Source organism: Canis aureus, chromosome 2 (genome assembly GCF_053574225.1).
Source record: "Canis aureus isolate CA01 chromosome 2, VMU_Caureus_v.1.0, whole genome shotgun sequence".
NCBI lineage: Eukaryota > Metazoa > Chordata > Mammalia > Carnivora > Canidae > Canis > Canis aureus.
Genome location: NC_135612.1, coordinates 3,828,087 through 3,848,505, shown reverse-complemented (window position 1 = coordinate 3,848,505; position 20,419 = coordinate 3,828,087). Strand labels below are relative to the sequence as shown.

Below are 20,419 nucleotides of genomic sequence, written 5' to 3'. Positions count from 1 at the left end.
TGCAAGTCCCTTGACAATTTGACTGGCACTAGATGGTTCAAGATGTCCATATAGGTCTGGCAGTTATTGTTGGCTTTCGACTGAGCCACTCTCTCCACATAGTTTCTGATCTTCAAGAAGGATGCCTGGGTTTCTTCATGTGGTGTTGGCATGTGAAAACTGAGAGCAGAAGTTGAAAGGTTCCTTGAGGACCAGGCTTGGAAATTCACAGGTTACTTCTCTCCTGTTCTCAATGTATTCAGCGAATCCCTAGGAACAGTCAGAGGCTCTGGCCTTGGTGTGAAACTTTTAAGGGTCCAGGGGCATGACGGCCAATAATTTTTTTCATGGCAGTTTCTCTGAGAGGGAACAATGATCAGTGCTCCTCCATGGCTACGACATAGACATGGCTTAATTCAATGATTAAAAATGTTTCAGACTTTTGCTATCAGTGAGAATCCTTGTTATTGACTTCTATTTTGAGTTTTCAATGCTTGTGATTTCCTCTCACATGTATCATTTGAAAGATTCAAAATAAGAAAGAAGATGTACCTATTGAGTAGGGATTCACCTTTAAAAAACCAATTGTTTTAATCATTAATCAATTCATTCACACAGAAAATATGAATGTTTCCTGATTTTTGGAGAAATTCAAGTTCACCTTTCTTCTAAATAACTTGCTCCAAATGACTATCGTTAAAACAATGGAATTCTATAGTGAAGATTTTAGTTTAAAGATGTATTTATTTATTCATAAGAGACATAAACTGAGAGAGAGAGAGAGGCAGAGAGACATAGGCAGAGGGAGAAGCAGGCTCCTTGCAGGGCACCCAGATGAGGGGCTCGATCCTGGATCCCGGGATCACAACCTCAGCCGAAGGTAGGCACCCAACTGCTGAGCCACCCAGGCATCCCTGTAGTGAAGATTTTAAAAGACATTAAAAGAGCAATTACTTCTATCCAACTCTATTTTTCAGCCCTGAGGCTGAAATATTCATTCTGATTCTCTTCCTTCTGCAACACAGTCCATTGCTCTCAATATATGTCTGTCTTTCTTCAATTTTTGGCCGGGCATCTGGCTGCCACTAACGAAGACTAGTCGTAGTTGTATAACTAAGTTCTGGAAAAGGTGAAAGTGATAAATATGACTTCCAGAAGTGACTATAAAGAGAAGATAAATACTTATCTCTTTCTCCTTTCTTCTTTCCTTTTGGCTTAAACAAGAGAATCAGAGCTGCGGCAGACATCTGAATCAAGTGATAGCTGCAGGATGAGGTTGACAGAGCAGCAAGGTAGAGAAGCCTAATTCTATCACTCCAAGTCTAGATCATAGATCTGAACAGTTTGATGAGAGAAAAATAAAATTCTATCATGCTTAAGCCATTGTTATTTTAGGGGCTCTGTCACTGATTGCTAAAGTGAATCCTAAGCAGTTCTTTTTTACGTGCTTGCTTTCGCTCACCATTTTATCCCCAACATCTGCTATAGGATGTGATGGAGCTGAACTTTGAAAGACAGTCATCCGGCAGGATAAACATGATGGGCTTTCCCTAGCCTGGGAAGGGGGATGTAAAAATATGAATCCCAACTGAGGACAAAAAGCATCCCTGGCACAAAACATGCAGTCAATAAATATTTGTTGAATGAATTAATGAATATAATAGGCAGTTGTCATATTTTTTAATCAAATATTATACTTGTCTAGATCATTTTCCTATAGCAGTTAGTCAACTCCTACTGATCTCTCAAGATTCAGCTTAACTGTGGCTTATCTGTTAAACCTCCCCAGCTGCTCCTGGCATTGGGGGCGTCTGCCTCCCTAAGTATGTCTGCAACCCTTATACCTATTTCTGCTATCATTTTATCATATTGGAACTTGAGAGGAGTGCCCATGACTTCTCACTTTTGGGTCCTTAATACTCAACATGATGGCTGGAAGAATGGAGGGGAAGCAAGGAAGCAATTCTTCCAAACATATGGACTTTCCTTTGAACATTTACTTCCTTTGCAACCTAGGAACTGCATCTTTCTCTCTCTCTCTAGAGGATGCATTTAATGCAGCCTCTAGAGAGAGAGAGAGAGAGAGAGAGAGAGAGTTTTATTTTAAGGAATTGGCTTATGAAATTGTGGGTGTGGAAGTCTGAAATCTGTGGGATAGACTGGCAGGCTGGAGACCCTGGGATTCCGTTGATGCTACAGTCTCACGTCTCAAGGCAACCCACTAGCAGAATTCCTTCTTCCTCCAAGACTTCATTCTTTCTTTTATGGCCTTCAACTCATTGGATGGGACTTATTACAGAGAGTATCCTGCTCTACTCAAAGTCTATTGATTTAAACACGAATCACACCTGAAGATTACTTCCATAACAACATCTAGATGGGTGCTTGACAAAAAACTAGGGTACCATGGCCTAGCCAATTTTTTAAAAAGATTTATTTATTTATTCATTTATGATAGACACAGAGAGAGACGCAGAGACACAGGCAGAGGGAGAAGCAGGCTCTATGCAAGGAGCCCGACGTGGGACTCGATCCCGGGACTCCAGGATCGCGCCCTGGGCCAAAAGCAGGCGCCAAACCGCTGAGCCACCCAGGGATACCCTGGCCTAGCCAATTTAACACATAAAATTAACCATCAGAGGAAACGTAAAGAGAAGTGAGTTTATTTAATAATTTTAAGTTCAAGTAGTACTATTTAGATGAACTTTGCCAGGAAAATTGCATTTATTATTCAGTATTATAGCAGGTCACCATGAAGCCAGAAAAAAATATTGATTATGACAAATGAGAGAGAGGTCCCATAGAAAACAATTGTAGATAAAATCAGATGTTTGATAATTTCAAATTCATTATTACCGCCTACATAAAGTTTACTCTCACAGAGCATTTGCTATGTAATAGAATTAAGCTAAGCTCATGTGAACCAAGAGTTGTGGAAGAAAAACAAAAAGAATGTGCACATCAGGAATTTCACTGAAGGTTATAAGATTTTTACAATTATTAATCAAGGATTTGAAAACTGGACGCCTGTGGGGTTCAGTGATAGAGTGGTTGCCTTCAACCCAAGGCGTGACCCCAGGGTCCTGGGATTGAGTTCCACATCGGGCTCCCCTCAGAGAGCCTGCTTTCTCCCTCTGTCTGTGTGTCTCTCATGGATAAATAAAATCTTAAAAAAAAAAAAAAAGAATTAAAAAAAAAGAATTTGAAAACTTTGAAGATAATACTTCTTTGCCCAGGAAAAGAAGTCCTATTCATAGTCCAGATGAAAACTATATAAAGAGGAGGAAAGGAGGAAGTGATCCCTAGAATGTGTTGATCTAGATTAATGGTTGCAGTGTGCAATGCTGTAAATTTAACTTTTCTTGCTGTTTGTGCACTAAATGGTACTCAACTGGCCCAAAAGAATTAATGCAACTGCTAAAAGCAGACCAACTAATTTATAGCCAATAGCTTATATACCAGGAAAACTGGATCAATAAGTAATGTTGTATTTATTTCCAAGAAACCTAGCAATATTTTTCTCATTGAGAAGTGAACAGGGATGAAGTCAGTCATGAAGTGTTTTTTTCTGAGGATGGAAGGAGCATAGGGAAACACTTCTCTCTGAGGAAAGTATATAAAGCAGCGACCAGCAAGGCAAGGAGGAAGAGAAGGAAAATGCACGTGGCAGGAAAAACCTGCTAGATCTTTCTCAGTTTGACAGAGAATGTGAAGAATTTGGGTCAAAATTAAGGCCAAGGGGCACCTGGGAGGCTCAGTTGGTTACCATCTGCCTAGTCTCTCAGGTCGTGATCCCAGGGTCCGGCCACTGAGCCCCAGGTCAGGCTCCCTGCTCAGCGGGGACCCTGCCTCTCCCTCTGCCTCTGCTCCCCCCCTCTCTAAAATTAATAAGGGGGATCCCTGGGTGGCTCAGTGGGTTAGGTGTCTGCCTTCAGCCCAGGGCATGATCTTGGAGACCCGGGATCGAGTCCCACATCGGGCTCCCCGCATGGAGCCTGCTTCTCCCTCTGCCTGTGTCTCTGCCTCTCTCTCTCTCCCTCTGTGTGTCTCTCTGCGGTAAATATGTAAAATCTTTTTTAAAAAAATTAATACATAAAATGTTTAAAAATATTAAAGCCAACACCCAGAAAGAAAGACCAGTCCTCTGTGACATTATCATTACTAGAATCCCATTCACCTTCTCTTTAATGCATTCAGGTATCAATCTTCTATTTCTTCAGCTGTAGTCCAGGGAGCTCACAGCAGGCCGGAGTCGGATGGGAACCAGTCTACAAGCAGCCCAGCCTGGTCTACACAGTTCATGCCCAGCCCAGGTCCGTAGCCTTCTCTGGAGGCCCTACACAGTTCCCTGTACGGGCTGATGGGTCCTTAAGTTTCTCCGCTGGGGGTGTTTGAGGGGACGAGGGGGTGGAGGGGGGCTGGGGGGCATATGCTCAGAGAGGTGTTAACACCTGTGATGGGCCCTAACCAGTGACACCCAGAACACAGCTGGTAAATGCCCCAGTCTCTGAACACTGGAGGACCGAGGTCCAGTTTGCTCCCAGGGGTCGCCCGCTCACTGACACTCTCCTCCCTCCCCCCGGGGTTTCGGGGTCACCTCCCCATCACTAAATCTTCGGCTCTGGGGGATGAACCGCCCCAAGCCATGAGGGAGTAAGTGAGGCCGGCGTGGTCTTCCCGCGGAACCTCCCCCTTGGCAGAGGAGGCAATAAACAAATCACGGGAATAAATACCCAGAAACTGTGTTCCGGTGATCTCAGCAGGAAGGTGACCAGCAGGGTCCGGGGGGCAGGGCGGGGCCTCGTCCGGACCCGGGGATCCCCGTCCCCGAGGTCCCCGTGCCGCCCTGGAGCCTCCCCTGGTTGCGGGGGTTCCCCCTCCCGTGGCGCCCCGTGCCTGGGGGGCCGTTGGGCACCGGCCCAGGCGGGGCGCAGGGCGCAGGGCTGCGGGGCTGCAGGGCTGCGGGGCTGCAGGGCCGGGCCTCCCGCTCCCACCCGGTCACCCCAGGACCTTGGGGCGGCCTTCGCTGCAGCTGGGCCCGGGCCTCTCCCGCCCCCTGTGGGCCGCTCGGGGCGACGGGGACACACGGGCGGGGCCTCCCGTCCGGCCCTCGGGTCCCGCCAGCACAGGAGGCTCAGCACAGCTCGCTCGCCGCCCCCACGTGCGCAGACACGACGGCCGTGCCCCGGGTCGGGGTAAACGCATCATTTCAGAACGAAAAGCCTGCCTTCTTTCTTTTAATTAGTTAATGGGAGACACGGAAAGAGGCGGAGGCCCAGGCAGAGGGAGGAGCAGCTCCCTGCGGGGAGCCCGACGCGGGACTCCGTCCCGGACCCCGGGGGCACGCCCTGGGCCGCCCAGGCGGCCCCGGACTCGATTTCTTTATGAACGCCAACCCGCGCTGCAGAGCCGCGGAGCCGGACGGCGGGGCGCGGACCCGCCCTCCTGCACCCGCCGCGCCGCGCCGCGCCGCGCCCCTCCGCCGCGTCCCTGCCGCCTTCCCGGCCGCGCCCTGCAGCCACGCCCCCGCCGCCCCTAGGCCCCGCCCCAGCCCCGGCTTCCGGTCCGCACGTGGGGCTCGGCTCGTCCCCACTTCCGGCTTCCGGTCCGCACGTGGCGCTCGGCTTGTTCCGGGGTGAGGGGCGGCCGCCGGTCCGGGCGGCGGTGTCAGCAGCGTGGCCGCGGGGCTCCGTGTCCCGAAGGCGGCCCGCCCAGGTCCCCAGGGGCTGACCCCCGAGCTGACCTCGCGGAGAACAGTTTGAGCGCAGGTACGGTCCTGGGCCCGCGGTTGGGAGGTGCGCAGGGCTGGGGGGCACGTCGGGGCCAAGAAGTGTTCGCTGGCGATTGTGGCCTTTAACGAAAAAGGAGGAAAAACACCCAGGAATGGGAAATGCTGGAATCCACAAGCTAAAGGAATTTTAAAATTATTTCATTTTGTTATTTTATTTATTTATTCATAGGAGACAGAGAGGTAGCGACACAGGCAGAGGGAGAAGCAGGCTCCACGCAGGAGCCCGTCGGGACTCGATCTGGGGTCTCCAGGATCGTGCCCTGGGCTGAAGGGGCGCTAAACCGCTGAGCCACCCGGGCTGCCCCGGTCTGTCCTTTCTTTGCATAGTTTTGTTAATGCATGAATTTCAGTTGCTGTGGTTTAGTTAAATTTAAATACCAGGCCCTGCAGGACACAGTCTGGGTTCAGTTACCGTGTGAGTAACTGCGCAGAGGACACGAGTTGCTGCTGGCCCTTCAGACCACAGGTCTTTGTGTAAGTAATGGATACACAGCACGGCCAGTGACCCATCCCATCGCTTCTTTCAAAATCTGCTGGCGATTGGTCAGTGTATGTAGTACATCTGTTAACTCCATGCACCCGCAGGCAGTAAAGCACGTAATTATGTGGCTTCCGTGTCTCCCACGGGATTAAACCCCTGCGACGCCTTGGAAAACCGGATGATGAAAGAGAGAGTCGGCCAGCGAAGCTGAAAGAGCAGCAAAGAAACAAAACGTGCCGGTGCTGAAAGTGAAATTCAAGCAGAATTTCTAGAAGAAATGAGCGGCCAGGGGAACGTTGACATTGCTGCCAGTGAGAGATGCTACAGGTGCAGCCAAGGGATTGAGTGAGGCTGCGCACGCCTAAGTGGGGAAAGTGCTGGCCATGGGAAGAAGGAAGATACCCGGAGGAAGTGACCCCTGCAAACACTCCAGACACCAGGGCAGGTATTTCATAACCCTCGAAGCATGAAGGATAAAATACTGGAAAGTGATCCACACCTAAAAAATGACATGACAGTTTGGGGCGTGTGGTGGCTCAGTCGGTTAAGCACCCGCCTCGTGATTTTGGCTCATGTGGTACCAGAGTTGTAAGATGGAGCCCAGGTTGGGTTCTATGCTGGGTGTGGAGCCTGCTTACGATTCTCTGTCTCCCTCTCCTCCTGACCCCCCACCCCCTATTCCCTCTCTCTAAAAAAAAATTAAAATTTTAGAAAAATGTTGTTACAGTTTGCCAAGGTGCAGAAAAATGCTTCTCAACATAAGTAATGTGAGATGATAATTTGAATGAATGTTCAAACTACCTTTTTTTTTTTTTTTTTTTTTAAAGATTGTATTTGTTTCTTTAAGAGGGAGAGCTAGGGAACACAAGCAGGGGGAGCAGCAGCAGGAGCCCTGAGCCTAAGGCAGATGCCTAACTAGCTGAGCCACCCAGGTGCCCCAGAACTACTCTTGACTATTTTTATACGAAGAAAGCAAACACTTTTCATTCTCAATGTTTCTAATATTTAAATTGGAGTGTGCTAAGTACCATTTGCATTATAATTTTCATTTCTCTGTGCATTTGTAATGGTAATAGGATGAGTATCTGTAATCTGTATTTCTAAAAAGATTTTATTTATTTATTCATGAGAGAGAGAGAGGGAGGCAGAGACACAGGCAGAGGGAGAAGCAGGCTCCATGCAGGGAGTCCCATGTGGGACTCGATCTCGGAACCCCAGGATCACGCCCTGGGCTGAAGGCTGCGCTAAACCGCTGAGCCACCCGGGCTGCCCAGTATTTGTAATCTTTTGATAGAAAACTTTAAATCATTATTTTCTCTCTCTTTTTTTAAACATTTAATATATATATATATATATATATTTTTTAAGACTTTATTTATTCATAGAGATGCAGAGAGAGAGAGAGAGAGGCAGAGGCACAGGCAGAGGGAGAAGCAGGCTCCATGCAGAGAGCCTGACGTGGGACTTGATCCCACGACTCCAGGATCATGCCCTGGGCTGCAGGCGGCGCTAAACCGCTGCGCCACCAGGGCTGCCCAAATCATTATTTTCTCATTGATTATCAAGCTCACTTTACCATATTCAGTATGCTTGGTCACTCTATGGTCCTGCATTCCTGTGCAAAGTAAGGACCACCTGCATGTAGCTGAGTATCCTGAGTGAGTTATTTTAGCCGTCTGTGGCTCATTTTTTTTTTTCACCTGGAAAATGGAGATAATGATGGTATCTACCTCATAGGGATGTTATGATGGTTATCTGAGTTAATATCTATAAAGCAATTAGAACAAATAATAGGTAATTAGTAGGTTAATAGCATTAATTGAATGCCCCAGTATATATTATTGTATGGCCATATTTTAACTTTTAAATAATCCCTTATTGTTGGAAATTTACAGTGTTTGTAATTATCTGTGATAAACAGTGTTGCAGTGATCATCTGTGTACATGGATCTTTGAATACTAGGTGTTTCTGTTGGATAAATCCTTTAAGAAATTTTTTTTAAAAAGATTTTATTTATTTGAGAGAGAGCATGAAAGAGCAGAGAGCAAAGGTGGGGAGGAGAGGAGAGAGGCAGAGGGAGAAGCAGACTCCTCACTGAGCCGGCAGCCTGATGTGGGGCTTGATCCCAGGACCTGGAGGTCATGACCTGAGCAGAAGGCAGAAAGTTCACCTGAGCCACCTAGTGCCCATTAGATAAATTCCTGAGAAGGATAGTTGGCATTACATAAAATTACCACTTACAAATTTAATAAATATTTCTAGATTGCTTTCCAAAAATGTACAAGGACGTGAGTCCCTATTTCCCCATAGTCACACACATTCTGAAACCTTTTAAATTTCTAACTTGATAGGCAAAAATGATATCTGATTTCAACTAGTATTTCTTTAATAAGAAGTGAGCTTGATCATTTTCACATGTTTATGGACTATTTTGTATGTCTCTTCCTGAAAGGCCAGTTATAGTTCTTTGCTTATTTTCCTATTGATGTGTCGTTTTCATAGTGACTTTTTTCCTGTTTTCCTTTATTTTCACCTATTAAGTAATGAAATCAAATGTTGTAAAAACAGTCGCATATACCACCTAAATAAAAATAAAGTTGATGCAGTTTTTCCTTATTTATCAGTCCTTCATTCTAGGCAATAACCTATTTCCTTATAACTTAAAAAAACCCATGTTTTAAAACAATTATAGAAATTGATAAAATAGCACCAGAAATTGATAAAGTAACACACAGAGCTTTGTGAACCCCTTATCCAGTTTCTCCCAGTGATGGCATTTTATATGGTTATAGTACAATATCAAAACCAGGAAATTGGGATCCCTGGGTGGCGCAGCGGTTTAGCGCCTGCCTTTGGCCCAGGACGCGATCCTGGAGACCCGGAATCGAGTCCCACATCGGGCTCTCGGTGCATGGAGCCTGCTTCTCCCTCTGCCTATGTCTCTGCCTCTCTCTCTGTGACTATCATAAATAAATAAAAATTAAAAAAAAAAAGGAAAAAAAAACCCAGGAAATTGATATTGGCACAAAATTGTTGACTTGATTACAGTTTTTTTCCCTCTGTGTATGTCAAGTTTTATGCAGTTTTATCTCATTTATAGAATTGTATAACCACCACCATAATCAAGATACAGAACTCTTTCTTTTTTTTTTTTTTTTTTTTTTTAATTTATTTATGATAGTCAGAGAGAGAGAGAGAGGCAGAGACACAGGCAGAGGGAGAAGCAGGCTCCATGCACCGGGAGCCCGATGTGGGATTCGATCCCGGGTCTCCAGGATCGCGCCCTGGGCCAAAGGCAGGCGCCAAACTGCTGTGCCACCCAGGGATCCCCAAGATACAGAACTCTTATCCCCAAAAAAGGAACTTCTTTGTATTACACATTTGTATTTGCACTTATATCCATCCTCGTGTCCTAGCAACCACTGATCTGTTCTTCATCTCTTTAGTTTTATCATTTTAAGAATGGTATACAAATACAAATATGTAAGTATGTAGTCATTTCAGATTGGAATTTCTTTTTTTTAATATTTTTTTAAAGATTTATTTATTTATGATAGACATAGAGAGAGGCAGAGACACAGGAGGAGGGAGAAGCAGGCTCCATGTCAGGAGCCCGACGTGGGACTCGATCCCAGGACTCCAGGATCGCGCCCTGGGCCAAAGGCAGGCGCTAAACTGCTGAGACACCCAGGGACCCCCAGATTGGAATTTCTTTTTAAGATTTTTTGTATTCATGAGAGACAGAGAGAGGCAGAGACCCAGGCGGAGGGAGAAGCAGGCTTCCTGCAGGGAGCCTAATGCAGGACTGGATCCCAGGACCCTGGGGTCACGCCCTGAACCGAAGGCAGATGCTGCACCACCCAGCCACCTAGGTGCCCTGAGATTGGAATTTTCTACTGAGCATAATGTCCCTGAGAGCCATCCAAATTGTTTGTATCAATAATTTATTCCTTCCTACTGCTGAGTAGTATCCCACTCTATGGATACCAGAGTTTGGGACATTTGGGTTGTTTCCTGTTTTGACAGTTGTGAGTAAAGCTGATATGAATATTCATGCACAGGTTTTTGTGTGAGTGTAAGTTTTCATCTCTCTAGGATAATTGTCTAAAAGTATGACTACAGGGTGGCAGTATGGCAAACGGATTTTAGGTTTATAAGAAACTGCCAAATTATTTTCCAGAGTGGCTGTACCATTTTACATCCCCACAGTAATATATGAATGATGCGGTTTCTCTGCATATTTGCCAGCATTTGGTATTATCACTTTTTTATTTTAGATATTCTGCTGGGGTGTAATGATACCTCATTGTGGTTTCAATTTGCATTTCCCTAAGAGTTGATAATGTTGGACATCTTTTTGTGGGCTTAGTTACTATTCATAACTCTTCCTCGGTACAATGTCTCTTTACCCATGTCTTTCACCCATTTTCTTACTGAGTTGTTTGTTCTTTTTTGCTATTGAGATTTGAGACCTCCCTATATATTCCAGGTGAAATTCTCTGTCAGGAAGGTGGTTTGCAACTGCTTTTCTCCAGTCTGCAGCTTGTCTTTTCATCTTTTTAATAGAGACTTTTACACCGCAAATGATTTAATTTTTGATAAACTTTAGCTTATATCACTTTCTTTTATGGCTTTCTTATTGATTGTTAAGTGCTCATGCATTAGGGGAATTAATCGTATGACAGGTATGTTGGAAATAGCTTTCCAATTTTTATGTTAGTTAATTCATGGCACTTTGTTCCATATCAAATCTTCATCATTTTAATTTGTTTTATCTTTTGTACTGTTACCTCTTCCTTTAAATTCTTTCCTTTTTTGCCTTCTCTCTGCTCTGTGATTTTACTCAAGTGCCCTAAACTCTTAAAGTTTTTAGAAAAAACTCTCAATTCCTGACATCTTAATACACTCACTTTTTATGCTCTGTATATTTTTTCCAGCTGATCTCATGTATTCTCACAGCTTCAACTATAATCCCTAGCTTTGATTTGTATGTATAGTTCCCAGCTGCTTGGACATTTTCACAAGGCTATCCTTCCATCTCCTGAAACTCAAATGTCCCCAGAGGAAATCATTATTCTTCCCAATTTGGTTAAGGACATTCCCATCAATCTAGGCTAGAAACTGCAGCATCATCTTTACCTTTTCCTTTCTCTTATGAACACGTGATATGTGTTCACCAGTGGTCACCAGTTCCTACTGACTTATTTTGCAGAGTCCATTAAGTCTCTTTTTCCCTGGTTCAGACTCTGATCATCACTAATTTGAGATGACATAGTTGTCTCCTAAATGATATTCCCATGTCTTCTCCCTTTCAGTCTATCCTATACATTATTGTGATTGTTGTCTTCCTGGGACAGAATCCAGGTTTATCATTCTTCTCAAAATCCTACGATAAAAAGAGAAAGTAGGGGCAGCCTCGGTGGTGCAGTGGTTTAGCGCCTCCTGCAGCCCGGGGTGTGATCCTGGAATCCCTGAGTCCCACGTCAGGCTCCCTGCATGGAGCCTGCTTCTCCCTCTGTTTGTGTCTCTGCCTCTCTCTCTCTCTCTCTCTCTCTGTGTGTCTCTCTCTCTCTTTCTCGTGTCTCTCATGAATAAATAAATAAACTTAAAAAAAAAAGTAAGTAAAAAAACAACCCCCCCCCCAAAAAAAAACTAATGAATAAAAATATAACAATGGGTGGATGAGAGACTAAAACTTTTATGGAAGATAAAGTATATGTATAAGTCTGACAATTTAAAAATCTGAGAATTGCTGTTTCCTTAGAAAAATATAAATTACCAAACTTGAATTTAAAAAAACCTGAAAAAGTCCAGAATAATGAAAGGGATGTAGAAGATTTATCATTTGAAATGGTACTAGACCTAGTGTTAGTTGCTATGGAGGAGGAACAAAAATCCAAAAGAAGCATACCCTCTCTGAGACCTATAATGAATTTAAAGGCCCACTAAAAGTTTTTTTCAAAATCAACACTAAGCATGTTTTACTTAATAGAGCACAGGTTGTATCTAGCAAAGCAAGAGAATGTGACTGGTTAGATTACTTCTTGATTCTTTTAAGTTTATGGACTTTATATATTTTTTTTCCAAGTCAGATCTCTTGCATATAGAAACGACAAACAGAACAGAGATTTTTTGGTTTTGTTTTTCACATTATTTTTGTTCTCTGGAAACCTCAAGATGGCAGCATTTTACTTTAGAAGGTGTTTACTGCCTGTAGTACCCATCATGCTTTTCTATTTATATTAGCACCAGGAGCCAGGCTGTCCATAGGGGGAGGGAGACAGGTTGGTGTGTGGATTTCAAAATATTCTGACCTTTTACATTCTTCTCTAATTTACCATCTACAACCTCTGTAAATTGGTACTTGAGGTAAGCCTTCAGGTAAGCAGTTTCAGGTATTTTATTCTAGCTACATCTGTCCCACTCCAGCTAAATAGCTGATTTTTCTGTTCCCAACATGCTGCTTGCCACTTAGAAGTTAGGCAGTGGAGAGTCAATAGTATAATAGTGCAATAGTATCAGACCTTGCCCAGACTGAAATGGTCTCCTTGCCTCCTTAGAGCCTCTTTTCCAAACTTCCTATCGTATCATTCTCTTACTTCCAACCATCCTATGGCTTTCCAATGCAATAAAAATAAACCCAAACTCCTTACCATGACCTGTGTGCTCTATAGGGTCTGGCCCTCCCTGCTTCTGTGACCTCATCCTTTGTCATTCTCCTTGCCAGCTTGCTTTGTTCTAGCCACTAGTCTTGCTGCTCTTTAACACACTGAGATTGTTCACCTCAGGGCCTCTGCACTTTCTGATTATCTCTCACTTTTGCATGTTTTTTTATTTAAGTCCCAAGTGTCACTTCTTCAAACAGGACTTCCCTGACCACTGTCCTCCCCCTGACCTTATCCTTGCCCTGGTTTATTTTTCTTCATTGGAAGAATATTACTATCTAATAATTTGTTTGTTTTTCTCAAGCAGAATTAAGTTCCATGGAGGATTAGGACTTTGTTTACTCCTTTTTCCTCTTTGAACCTAGAAATAAGCCTGACACGTCATACATGCCCAATAACTAGTTGTTGAATGAATGAAAAAGTGAAGCAAATCACATCACTTTCAGTCAATCTGATGTCTCTATTTCATCTCTTTTGTATATGGCAGTATGCCAGATACTCGGAAAGTAACAGTCTAAATCCTAATGAGGCAGTCTTACTGACACTAACTCATTGAATTTTTTAGACACCCATGATTATCTACGTTTATTAAAGGCATTTGATTTTAAAAAGTCTCTCCTGAATTGTCACTAAGGCAAAAACGGTTAGATAAATGATGGCAGTTAGGTATCTTTAGCATTTAAGTAATTTAAAAAACATTGAAGTTAGCATCAGAGTATTCTATTATAGATCTGTGGGACATCGGGCTCCCGGTGCATGGAGCCTGCTTCTCCCTCTGCCTGTGTCTCTGCCTCTCTCTCTCTCTCTCACTGTGTGCCTATCATTAATAAGTAAAAAATAAAAAAAATAAAAAAAAAAAAGATCTGTGGGATTATTTTTTTTTTAAGGTTTTATTTATTTATTCACAAGAGACGCAGGGAGAGAGGCAGAGACCTAGGCAGAGGGGAAGCAGGCTCCCTGCAGGGAGCCCGATGTGGGACTTGATCCCAGGACCCTGGGATCCTGACCTGAGCCAAAGGCATACGCTCAACCACTGAGCCACCAGGCGTCCCTGTGGAATTAATTCTTAAATGAAGTAAATATCATAGAGAAGTTATGCAAGTTACCTAAAGAACTTGTCACTTTTGTCAAGAGTATCTGGATTACTAATCCCGGATGTTATTTTGTCTGCAAAACAGCTCTGAGGCTTAGAATATTGAGGCTGCAAAGAGAAGAATGTAAATAATGAAGATGTAAATTCAATTATGGCTATGTCCCCATTACAGTTCTTTTTTTGGTAATAGCAACATACCATGTCCTCAATTTATAAATGGAATTGCATTGGATGTAAGCATGTGGAAGGAGAAATTATGAAAAGTTCTTGGTAAATAAAAAGCAATTCATTAAATATTCCCAGCCGTATGGATCTACTCAAAATATTTGATTCAGTTTTGCAACTACATAGAACCCTCAAATTTAATTATAATTTAAATAGTATTCTGTTCTGAAACATATTAAGATAATTCTCTATATTCTTTTATTTTAAGTAATAATAAACATTCGTTAGGCTCAAATATATTAAATGTCTTCTTATTTGAAGTGGAATTGGGAATTAAACCAAACCGCTTGTTTTTTCATGGTAACACACTGAGTGTTCCTGTCTGTCATTTTTGTAAATGCTCATTACCTTAGCTCTTATTATTAAAAAAAAAATCATTTTGAGGTCAACTAGGTGGCTTAGTGGTTGAGTGTCTGCCTTGGGCCCAGGGTGTGACCCCGTGGTCCCAGGTTCAAGTCCCACATCGGGCTCCCTGGATGGAGCCTGCTTCTCCTCTGCCTGTGTCTCTGCCTCTCTCTCTCTCTGTGTCTCCATGAATAAATAAATAAAATATTAAAAAAATAATTTTGATTATTTTCATGTTTACCATATTATAACTAATAATATCTGTAAATTCTAAAGTGTGTACAATGTGTTGGACACATTAATCAAGCACATTCACATTGCTTGATTGATACTAATGGACTAGCCTTGGAACCCAGTCACCATTTCTAATACATTTTCAATGGGAAAATGGACTCAAAGTTTACTTATTTAAAGTTTTTATTTATTTGTTAGAGAGAGAGTGCGCGAGCGAGCATGTGCACGCACAAGAAGGGGGAGGGCGGAGGGAGAAGCAGACTCCAAGCTGAAGCAGGGAACCCGATTCAAGGCTCAATCCCAGGAGCCTGGGATCATGACCTGAGGCAGACGCTTAACTGACTGAGCCACCCAGGTGCCCTTGGACAAATGAAACTACTATTACTACTACTATTTTTTTTTTTTTTTTTTTTTACAAATGAAACTTCTTAACACTATGTATTTATAAGAAGAGACCTACTTAAATTGGGTGACTGCAGTGAATAGAAACCTATGCAGCATAACAAATTGGATTAAGTTAGAATAACTTTTGTGTGTAGGAGCATATTGAAGCTCTTTCGTATTTTACTTCCAAATAGCGTTCTTGGCATTTAAAGATATTAATGCTGACATTGTTCTCTGCCTGTTTGCAAAACTAGAGAGTCTGATGTGTGTATTACTTGTAGTTACTTCCACAGTAAACAGCATCCTTGTGAATTCTATCTCTTGACTGTGATGTGGCAAGGTACTTTAGTAGCAGTACCTCTCTACCCTCTCTCCTAAAGTTTGCCTTTCCCCAGATAGCTCCATTGTCTGTGACTGCCATAGTTGGCAAAGTTTGTTGCTGCTGTTGCTGTATCTACACATCCGCATCGATATGATTCGGTGAAACCTTGTTAGTGCACTTCAGCTCACTCTTGCTTTGACTCACTACAGGTTAATTCATTAGAGGGAGGTCATTTTGATGGAGAACTCAAAATCTCCTTACTTAAAGTGGTATGACAAGATAGCCACTTATTCTTCTGGCATGCCAGGGTAGATATGATGGACATCTGTGCTTTATCCATACTCAGCATCCCAGTTTCCTATGTTGAGGTAGAAATATCCTTCTTTAGGGAAGCACCCTCTTTTGGTTGAGGTTCATTTTTTTTTTTAATTTTTTAATTTATTTATGATAGTCACACACAGAGACAGAGACATAGGCAGAGGAGAAGCAGGCTCCATGCAGGGAGCCTGACGTGGGATTCGATCCTGGGTCTCTAGGATCGCGCCCTGGGCCAAAGGCAGGCGCTAAACCGCTGCACCACCCAGGGATCCCTCGGTTGAGGATCAGCTGGAGTTGAACCTTCTTCCTCTGGAGTCACTGTTCGATACATGAAAGCCCTGGCCATAGAGGCAGTTCATAGAGACTGTGATCCAGGCAGGCCAGTCACAGCCATAAACATCAGTTTAGGATTTTCTACTGGAACCAGTGAGAAAGAGAAACTTTCTTTTGTTCTCTGGGGTTGCTAAGCCTACACCTTCCGATGGCCATTTTGCCACCATTTGACCACTGAGAATGATAGCAACATGGGGCAAGCCAGGCTGGGAGATGGAGAATCTACAAACTTGATTGCTTAAGTTAATTGACTTGGTTTCTGCTTCTTGCAACCAAAAGAATCTTGGATAACACAATGGGGATGACCGTAAACCACATCTCAAGAGCAGTGATGTTGCTCTATTTGTGTTCTCAAGGATGTAAACAGTTACAGTGAGGACTTCTGTTACTATCAAGGTGGGGCCCACTAATTCAGTTGTTGACATTTTCCTGAAGAGCAGAAAGTGTGCTTCAGGTTGCTGATGTCGTGTTTTAGAATTCTGCTTCATTGTCCTTTATCTTATTTGTAAAACTCGAGTGGCAGAGAGCGATAATTAGGGAAGGGCTTGTGGTATATCATCTTGTCAACTCTGTAATTGTAAAACAAATCTTAGTATTTGGTTGAAACGTATAGTAATTAATCAGTAGAAGGGCAAATTTCAATTGAGGTACCGAAGAGTGTCCATGTGATGGATGTGCGTTTGAATTTAGGCTGTTTTCCAGCCTTACGATAATAGTCAAGTTATTTAATCTCTCAGCCTCTCAAATTTAAAATGGATATAATAATCCTGCCTGATATAGCACTTTTTTAAATAATTTTTTTAAAAAATTTATTTATGATAGTCACACAGAGAGAGAGAGAGAGAGAGAGAGGCAGAGACATAGGCAGAGGGAGAAGCAGGCTCTATGCACCGGGAGCCCGACGTGGGATTCGATCCCGGGTCTCCAGGATCGCGCCCTGGGCCAAAGGCAGGCGCCAAACCGCTGCGCCACCCAGGGATCCCACTTTTTAAGAAAAAAATAATAGGTGGATTAAATTAAGAATAAGATTAGAACAGTGCCTGGGCATAGTAAGTCCTCAAAATACGTTAGTTATGATGATTCTTCCCCCTTGTTTTTGGGCATTAGAGCATGTGGTCCAGAAAGGAACTCCAGATCTGCACGTGATGATACCATCTTCATCTGTTTCTCCAGACACGTTTGGACATGAGTGTGGCAGCCCAACGTACACAGACAGACCCTAGGCTAGACTTTAGCATGCTTTTAGTCTCTTGTGGGCTACTGGTTAATATAGAAATGCAACAAAATATGACTGCTATATCAGGATTGTGTTCAGCCTTGAAGCAATTTCCATTTTTATACGTTCACTTATACCAGTTTGTATGATAAGAAATCAATGAGAAGAGAACTATCTTGGCAAGAACCCTGCCTAGTAAAAAGGTGTTTTCTTAGACTGTGTATGCCTTTAAACATAGTTATTTAAAAATTCGTTATTTCCTTGCAAAAATGTGATTACAGCATTATAAAGAACACATTGTAGTTGCACAATAGCCTTCATTCAGCTCTCTTCAAGCAAATATTGTAGATGTCTAGCGTAAGTACAACCACATGTTATAAAGGAAGTAAGTGAAAGGATGTAGCATCTAAAATTGGTCAGAAAATCAGAGAAAGGTTGGCTTTTTTGGTACATTTTTAGCCATTATTTCTTGGCTTGAATTGCTCAATGCGAACTTCTGTGACAGGAACAAAATTTTAGAGAATGAAAATAATGCATTAAAATCATTTAATACCTTTTTTTTTTTTTTTTTTTTACTGAGATTGATCTTAGTTTCAAGTAAATAATTACCCGTATCTCTCATTATGACTGCCTTTAATACTTTTCAGCCTTCTTCATTGTCAGACTGCCAACTATCGAATATTATAGCTGTCAGCCTGAGTCTAGAAGTAACCCTTTTAAATTTCTTGCTTCTAATCTGTAGTAGAGAGGGTAATTAGATTTTCTTTCTTTCTCTCTCCCCTTCCCTTCCCTTCCCTTCCCTTCCCTTCCCTTCCCTTCCCTTCCCTTCCCTTCCCTTCCCCCTTCCCTTCCCCCTTCCCTTCCCCCTTCCCTTCCCCCTTCCCTTCCCCCTTCCCTTCCCCCTTCCCTTCCCCCTTCCCTTCCCCCTTCCCTTCCCCCTTCCCTTCCCCCTTCCCTTCCCCCTTCCCTTCCCCCTTCCCTTCCCCCTTCCCTTTTCCCTTTTCCCTTTTCCCTTTTCCCTTTTCCCTTTTCCCTTTTCCCTTTTCCCTTTTCCCTTTTCCCTTTTCCCTTTTCCCTTCCCTTCCCTTCCCTTTTCCCTTCCCTTCCCTTCCCTTCCCTTCCCTTCCCTTCCCTTCCCTTCCCTTCCCTTCCCTTCCCTTCCCTTCCCTTCCCTTCCCTTCCCTCTTTAAAAAAAACAAGGGGCTTGAACTTAAAACTCTGAAATCGAGACCTGAGCTTAGATCAAGGGTCAGACACTTAACCAGCTGAGCCACCCAGGTGCCCCAGATTCTTTCTAAAACAAAAATGAACAGGCTCTGAGTGTGAATCAATTTTCTATTGACGAATTGAGTGACCTTAGTGTATTGGTTTGCAGTTTTTTTCCCCTAAGATTTTTATTTTTTTTTTAAGATAGAGCAAGCATGAATTGGGGGAAGGGCAGAGGGAGAGGGGGAGATGCAGACTCCCAGCTGAGCAGGGATCCCCACATCGACCTTGATCTCAGGACCCCAAGATCATGACCTGGGCTGATGCCAGACACTTCTCCAACTGAGCCACCCGGGGTATTTAAAGGCTTCCATTACTTACTTCTGATTTTCTCAGCGTGTCCAGATGAGGAGCTAGCCTTTGGTTAAATAATATGCCTTTATGGGATCCCTGGGTGGCGCAGTGGTTTAGCGCCTGCCTTTGGCCCAGGGCGCGATCCTGGAGACCCGGGATCGAATCCCACATCGGGCTCCTGGTGCATGGAGCCTGCTTCTGCCTCTGCCTGTGTCTCTGCCTCTCTCTCTCTCTCACTGTGTGCCTATCATAAATAAATAAAAAATTAAAAAAAAATAATATGCCTTTATAATAAACTAAACTTTTCAGAGACTTTTTCTGGAGCTAAGACCTATACTTAAACATAATTTATTTTCACTCGCTTATTACCTTGTTCCTGACTTTCCAACAGGAGTATTTAATGTCAAGAGGAACATATCTAGATTCTATATTTTCTATCAGCTGTTCTTCCAAATTCACCCCTTTCCCTTCCCTGCCAAGCCAAGACAATCATGACCTCATCACTATTTTCTCAACATACCTTGCTTATACATAATATTTAAACTTTTGCTTTAAAAAAAATAAAAAATAAACTGTTGCTTTGAGTTAAGGCACATTTTTCTACCCTCTCAACCATCTTCTATTTCTTTGTTTTCTTATTTCTTTTATTTTTCTTTTTGTTTCCTTATTTCTTTTATAAGTTATCTCTGTGGGCAACATGAGGCTTGAACTCATAACACTGAAATCAAAAGTTGCATGCTTTGCCAACTAAACCAGCCAGGCACCCCTCTTCTCATGTTTCTTAAGTCATCTCACAGACTAATGTTTTCATGACTCTAACTCTGGCCCACATGAATCACTTCCCATTGTAATTGCCTGTAACTACATGGTTTTTCCCATTGGGGAGCTGATGAAATACTACTACTTACCATTCTCTGTTTGGGTGTATATATGCTTATTATCTCTAAGTATGCTATTATCTACTCTGAGCAAATGTATGTTCCTCCTTCAGTACAGAGAAGAAAAGAATATTGTTAATATTCCTTTTATATTCTTCCCATTATCTTATGTCTGATAGAAAGGAAATGACATGTATTCAATGAGGGATGACAGAGCAGCACAGGAAGGCTAGTGATTTGAGCAAAATTTTTTGCCCTTCTTTGTATGTATCTTTATTTCTCTTGGCACAAGACTTCTTTGTATAAAGGAGCCTGGATATTTTCATGCTTCATCAGAGGGGGGAGGAAAAGTGATGCCTTAATCACTCACGTATATGTGTGCACAGGGCTTTAAAAGAAACCAGGGTTCAAGGGATCGAGTTGCTTACACAGAAGTGAAGTATCGGGTCCACTTGTAGACCTAGGATGGTTTCAGGCATTTTTTTTCAGATAGAAGATTTCTTGTCTGAAGTCCAAGTACATGATTGATATATTCTCTAATCATGGACACGTAATATGTCCAATTATGAAAGAACATCTGTTATTAACTTGTTA

The 20,419-nt window shown here is 42.9% G+C and overlaps 2 long non-coding RNA genes across 2 annotated transcripts in view; one reads left to right on the top strand and one right to left on the bottom strand.

Annotated features, from left to right (window-relative positions):
• Nucleotides 1–726: 726 nt before the first annotated feature.
• On the bottom strand, nt 727–4,855 carry LOC144290011 (uncharacterized). The gene is made up of 3 exons (XR_013357900.1): nt 4,713–4,855; nt 4,157–4,247; nt 727–893 (listed from the first exon to the last, which is right to left on the bottom strand). It is a non-coding gene; the product is annotated as an uncharacterized LOC144290011 (long non-coding RNA).
• Nucleotides 4,856–5,595: 740 nt separating this feature from the next.
• Nucleotides 5,596–20,419, top strand: part of LOC144292138 (uncharacterized) — a 71,596-nt gene continuing 56,772 nt past the window's right edge. The window contains exon 1 of the long non-coding RNA XR_013359633.1: nt 5,596–5,747. This is a non-coding gene — a long non-coding RNA (uncharacterized LOC144292138). The remainder of the gene's footprint in view (nt 5,748–20,419) is intronic.